The sequence below is a fragment of the Tupaia chinensis genome, unplaced genomic scaffold, assembly GCF_000334495.1.
Source record: "Tupaia chinensis unplaced genomic scaffold, TupChi_1.0 Scaffold138060_1, whole genome shotgun sequence".
Classification (NCBI taxonomy): domain Eukaryota; kingdom Metazoa; phylum Chordata; class Mammalia; order Scandentia; family Tupaiidae; genus Tupaia; species Tupaia belangeri.
In genome coordinates, this window is record NW_006197961.1 from 2100785 (window position 1) to 2107339 (window position 6555).

At 43.2% G+C, this 6555-nt stretch overlaps 1 pseudogene; it reads right to left on the bottom strand.

The window, feature by feature from the left end:
* Nucleotides 1-333: 333 nt before the first annotated feature.
* Nucleotides 334-1786, bottom strand: LOC114010141 (importin subunit alpha-1 pseudogene; annotated as a pseudogene).
* Between the last annotated feature and the right edge of the window lie 4769 nt (nucleotides 1787-6555).

A 6555-nucleotide genomic window follows, 5' to 3' on the forward strand; every position in this document is an offset into this window, starting at 1 on the left:
TGGGAGTCTTATTTAAGAAGTTTTTCCCTACCCCAATGTCTCCCAGATTTTCCCCGGTGTTTTCCAGGAGCAGTTTTATAGTTTGAGGTCTTAGATTTAGATCTTTGATCCACCTTGACTTGATTTTTGTCAGAGGTGAGAGGTAGGGGTTCAGATTCATCTTTCTGCAAGTGGAGATCCAGTTTTGCCAGCACCATTTGCTGAAGAGGTTTTCCTTTTCCCACTGGATTGACTGGTACCCCTTGGCAATACTTATGGCTCTTAGGGCAGGGGTCACAATTGGCAATTTGGTAGCTCCTAGTAGCTTCACAAGTTGGGGAACATCTCCCGTTTTCACAACCATTTCAATCCATTCACTTGGATCATTGGTAATAGGTAGGAAATAGCCCAGCAGGTATCTATTAATACTTCTGGATTATCATGATGCAGGAGATGAAGTAACGTAGGAAGAGTCTGCTCTACAGCGTCTAGCCGGAGTGCAGGACTTTTGTTGCAGCAAAGGTTTGAAAGTGCCCAGGTAAGGTTACGTAAGTAACCACATGCTAATGATGGTGTATCAGGAAATGCAAGGAGAGCCAACAGCGGGTCAACTGCTCCATACTTAATAACCAGGTCCTGGAAAACCGAACCATTCCCTGTGATGTTTCCTAGAGCCCACACAGCTTGTTCACTGTTGTGTGTGTGGGGAGATGCCAACAGAGAAATGAATGCTGGGATAGCACCTCCTCCACTACAACCTGGGTCTGTTCTGACGTCTCAGACGCAATGTTAGTGGATGCCCACGCAGATTCAAACTAGTTAGGACTACAATTATTTCTTACCAAAAAGGACACAAATTTTGGAATCAACCCAGCCCAGATGATATTGTCTATGGGGGCTGTTTTTCCCTAGAAAGCAGCTTCCTAGCAGCTTGAGTAGCCTGGAGCGGGCTTTCCAAATTCTTGCCTTTGACAACGTCATCACCAGACCAATTTACTGTGCCCTGGTTGTTGCAATTTTCCTGCAGTGGAGAAGTAGCATCATCGGGAAACAAGCTTACATTTCTCCTTTTCAGCATCTGGTCATCTTTCTTAGCTTCCCTCAGCTCCACGTTAACTTCTATTCTTTGCTGCCTCATTCTGTACTGTCTTTTTCTCGTTCTTGAATCTGTTAAGACGGGCAGCTGGTGAATTAGCATTCTTTTCTAAAATTTATTTTTAATTCCATTTTCTTTTATACAATCACATCATTATTATTATTTTGGAGAGTTTCTTTTGCTATAGGGCGTGTGCACTCGCCAGACAGACAGAGACAGAGAGACAGAAAGCGAGAAATCACCCCCCATGGGGGATGGTCACGCCGCAATCCCTTCTCCTCCATTCTCCTCTCGGGATCTTGGGCATGCACGCACACGCGCCCAGCGTGAGTTTTAAGCCACTGGGTCCGGGACATGAACCGCTGTCGACTACGTGGGAGTCCAGCGACATAGCCATTATGCTAACTGCTGGTCCCACATTATTTAGCTTACAAAGTGAATATTTCAACATGTGAACATCTCTCCCTAGTCCAGTTGACTAAACTATAAAATATCTTTAACAGAAACTGGCATGTTTCTTTGTCCCATTAACGCTTTTCCTCCCCATTTTTCTTCTAATTGTTTTGTGAATTAGCATTCTCATTGGTGGACATGGTTATGAGACAAAGGGAGAAAGCTGCAATGACTACTCAGGCTCCCACAAGAGGTGGTACGGGGTTCACAGGCTGGGGATCTGCTGCCCTCAAAATGTCCACCACGGCCGAATTTCATGATGGGTGAAGTCTTTTAACAAGCAAAATGAGAAATAGTGATTGACTGTTTTAAAAAATTATAATAATTATTGGGAAATGCATGGAAAAGACATTGAATGATAAAGCGGGGAGATTGATGTCTCTGTATTGACTGACATGCATGGCATTCCCTTTTGAAAAAGCAATGGAAGTCAGTGTAAAGTTATATGTAATCCAATGTAATATAAAGAAGATTACGATGATAATATAAAAAAAAATGTCCACCACGGCTCAGCCTTAAGACCGTGTGCCTCGTTTGCTCATTTTTAAATTGGATTGCTTACTTGTCTTTAGTGGGTAAGCTGCTTGAGTTCCCTCTATATTCTGTTTATTAGTCCCTTATCTGAGGCACAGTTTGCAAATATATTCTCCCATTCTGATCGTTGGCTCTTCACTCTAATGATCGTTTCTTTTGCTGTGCAGAAGCTTTTTAGCCTGATGTAGTCCCATTTGTCTATTTTCGGGATTATTGCCTGTGCTTTGGGAGTCTTAGTTTAAGAAGTCTTTGCTAACTCCAATGTCTCCAAGAGTTCAATGTTTCTAAGAGTTTCCCCTTTGTTTTCCACCAGTAGTTATACAGAGAGTCATTGTATGTCTCCACTTAATAGGGAATGTCTGCATTCTATGGAGGGAATTGAAAGATTCAAAGATATAAAAGCAGGAAGAGCAATTGTGGATACTAGAGACAGTGCAGGATGGAGGTGGGTAATGGGAGGAAGAGAGAATGAGGGAAAAAAAACAAAACGTTTAATGGACACAAGAATGCAAAGTTATCTGTTGATGATAATGTATATAGTAATATCTTTGACTGGATTAATATGCAGTGTATTTATGCTAGGGAAAATACTTTTTGTGTGCCGTAAAGGTATATTGAAATTAAATGTAAAAAAAACCCCTCACTTTGAATTTCTTATTTAGTTTTACTAGGGGATGGCAATATAAAGTACAGGTTATACACTCTGAATCTGAATCCAGATAGGATTCAACCATCATCACCACCATCAAAAAGATAATATTGATAACAGGGGATTTTGTTTGGTCTTCCATAAACCAAGTGTAGTATTTCTAAATCTTGTCTTGAAAGAAACCCAGAAATAGTTAGAAACTTTGAATTATTTTCTTCTTAGTAGACTGGGGATTAAAAAAACCCAACTTTTTATACATTCAATCACTGTATATCATTATAGCATATAAAATGAATTTTCCCAGCATGAATACACTGTATATTAATCCAGTTAAAGATATTATCATTGGGAACCAGCAGTTAGCGTAATGGCTATGTCGCTGGATTCCCATGTAGTCGACCGCGGTTCGTGTCCCGGACCCGGTGGCTTAAAACTCACGCCGGGCGCGTGTGCGTGCGTGCCCAAGATCCCGAGAGGAGAATGGAGGAGAAGGGATTGCGGCGTGACCATCCCCCCTGGGGGGTGATTTCTCGCTTTCTGTCTCTATGTCTCTCTCTGTCTGGCGAGCGCACGCGCCCTACAGTGAAAATCTCTCAAAAAAAAAGAAAAAAGAAAAAAAAAAGATATTATCATATACACTATCAACACTTTCCCATTTTTGTGTCCCTTAAATGTTGTTTCTTTTTCCCCTTGATTCCCTTCCTTTCACTTTCCATTTCCCACCCTCCTGCAACACTGTCTCTAGTATCCACAATTGTTCTGCATGCTTTTTCTTATCTTCCATTCTTTCAGTTTCTGCCACAGAGTGCAGACATTCAGTATATATTGAATGGGGACATACGATGCCTCTCTTTCATAGTCTGACTTGCTTCACTTAGCAGTAAATATTCATAAAAATATTAAAAAATGATAAATGCTGGTGAGACTGTAGTGAAAAAGTTGTTGGTGAGGATGCAAATTAATATAGCCACTGTAGGATTTGGGGAGTTGAATTGTGGTTGCCATGCGGAATCTGGCTTCTCTTGAGTAGTATGTTACTGCTGCATTGTATACATACATTGCAACCATCAATTTTTTTTTTTTGTTATGGGGTACATGTGCTCATGAGAGTAAGTGAGAAAGCAGCCCCCAAGGGGAATGGCCATGCCACAATCCTTCCTCCTCTATTATCTTTTTTTTTTTTTTTTTTTTTTTTTTTTTTTTGGGATTTTGAGCACCCATGCACGCATGCCTGGAATGTTTTTCAAGCCACAGGTCCAGGACTTGAACTGTGCAGTCATCCACATGCGATCCAGCTGCCTTAACCTCCATACCATCTGCTGGCCACAAAAATAAAAACTTTTGCAATAGGGCACATGTGCTTGCTGGGGAGAAACAGAGAGAGAAAATAAGGGGGAAAGTGAGAAATCATCCCTTGGAGGGGATGGCCATGTGGCAACCCCTCTCCTCCATTCTCATTCTAGGACTTTGGGCATACATGGCCAAGTGCCCTGCATGATTCTCAAGTCTCCAGGTCTGGGTCTCTAACTGCAATTGATCATGTTGGAGTCCAGGGCTGTAATCACTATGCCACCTGTTAGCACCCCAAAGATGTTTATATATATATATATATATAAAGAATCACATGGAATCTGCTCATCGCCATCTCTATGAGGGAATGAGGAGACTTGGCTTATGAGGAATCTTTTTTTTTTTTAAGAGATTTTTTTGCTATAGGGTGCATGAGCTCACTGGAGAGACAGAGTGACAGAAAGCTAGAAATCATCCCCCTGGGGAGATGGCCACACTGCATTCTCTTTTCCTTTGTTCTTTTCTTGGGATTTTGGGCATGCATGCACACACACCTGGCGTGAGTTGTAAGTCACCAGATCAGGGCCTCAAACCAGGGTCAACTACATGAGAGCCCAGTAAAGTAACCATTATGCAACCTGCTGGTCCCTCATTGTGATTTTGAAGACTTTAGAATGAAGAGCAAGGGAACAGCAGGTGGAGCAGTGGTAGTAGTGGTTAAGGTGTTGGACTTCGTGTGGCTGACCATGGTTCAAATCCTGGGCCCCATGATTTAAAAATCACACAGGGCATGTGTTGTGTGTACCCCAAATCCCAGGAGAATGGAGGAAAAGTGATGGTAAAAATCACACCGGGCGTGTGTTGTGTGTACCCCAAATCCCAGGAGGGTGGAGGAAAAGGGATGGTGGTGTGGCCATCCTCTGTGGGGATGGTTTCTTACTTTCCCTCTCAATGTCTCTCTGGCAAGTGCTCATACCCTAAGGCAAAAACTTAAAAAAAAAAAAAAGGAGGAGGTGATGATCCTATCTTGTGTAGCAATGTTTGAGGTGGGGGGAAAGGTATGGGTGATGTAGTGGCTGTCCCTGGTGCTCTGCCCAGAGTTCCTTGACTAGCACACCCATCTGTAATCAGGTTATACCAGCTCTTTTCTCCCAGGGCAGCCCACAGCCAGTGACTGACTGACACAGGGGCCTTGCAGAAAGCATTTCCCTCAATGCTTATTCAGTCAATGTATGTATAAGTGTGCATAATCATAGACGGGAGACAAAGAAGCTAAAGCAGGTAAATGGCGGGGACCCCAAGAAATTTGGGGCTCAGTCTTTGGATGTGAATCTGAGATGGTGCTAGCACGTGAATAAATTGCTGTTTTCCTGCAAAAGCCTCCTGTCCTGTCTCTCTTTCACTGAACATCCTGCAACAATAATATCCCAGCACCTAGCATGCAGCAAACAATGCATGCTTTATAGTATTTATTGAAAGAAATAACACAGACATGTGTTTGCTATATAAAGAATTATGAAGGAACTGGCTACTCAGGGCTTTCTCTGGAGAAGAAAACCTAGGGAGGGAGTAAGACCCCATTTAAACTTTTCTTATGTGTATATATCATTTATCCTACACAGCAAATACATAATTTAAAAAAAAAGTCTTGGGGCCAGCAGGTGGCATAGTAGGGTGCTGGATTCCCACATGGCCAACTGGTTCAAGTCCTAGAACAGGCAGCTTAAAAATCATGCTGGGCCTATGTGAGGGTGTGCCCCAAATCCCAGGACGAGACTGGAGAAAGGACTGCTGTGTACTCATCACCCCTGGGGGGGGGGTGATTTCTCATTTTGTCTCTCTCTTGGTCTTTCTACAGCAAGTGCACATGCCCTTTGGCAGAAACCCTAAAAAAAAAAAAAAGGATAATAATAATAAGATCTATTGTCGTGGATAGATTTGCACATCTTATTTTTTTCTTAGATTTTTTTTGCCTTTGTGAGTGTGTGCTCACTGGAGAGGTAGAACGGGAGTGAGTAATCACATCCCTAACCCAAAGGGGGATGGCTACACCAGCATAATCCCTTCTTTTCTCATGACTTGGGACACTCATGTGCGGTGCCTCCTGTGTTTTTCAAGCCACCAATCCGAGACTTGAAAAATGGAGTTGGCCATGTGGGATCTAGTCGTCTGAACTTCAATGGTGGCCTCTACATAGCTTATTGTTACCGAGAAAGGTAAGATGTGCAACAAAATAAATCCTCCTATTTTTAGTAAAACGAGGACAGAAAAAAAAGGCAGCAAAACAATGGGCGTTCCTAAATTTCTGTAGGACACTGGATTTGACCCATGAAGAAAGGAGGGGAAGCGGTAGAAAAGGTGAGCAAGAAAGCTACATATTGAACAACCCTCCTGTGCTTACGAGGCCCCGCCCCCAAATGCAGGCCCTCAAGCTCCGCCCCAAGCGCAGGCCCCGCCCACACGCAGCCCCCTGGTGCAGGCCCCGCCCCCAGCCCCGTTTACCGGTCCTAGGCCTCAGGTCGGACCCCACTCCAGAACCTAATCTCACCCCGGA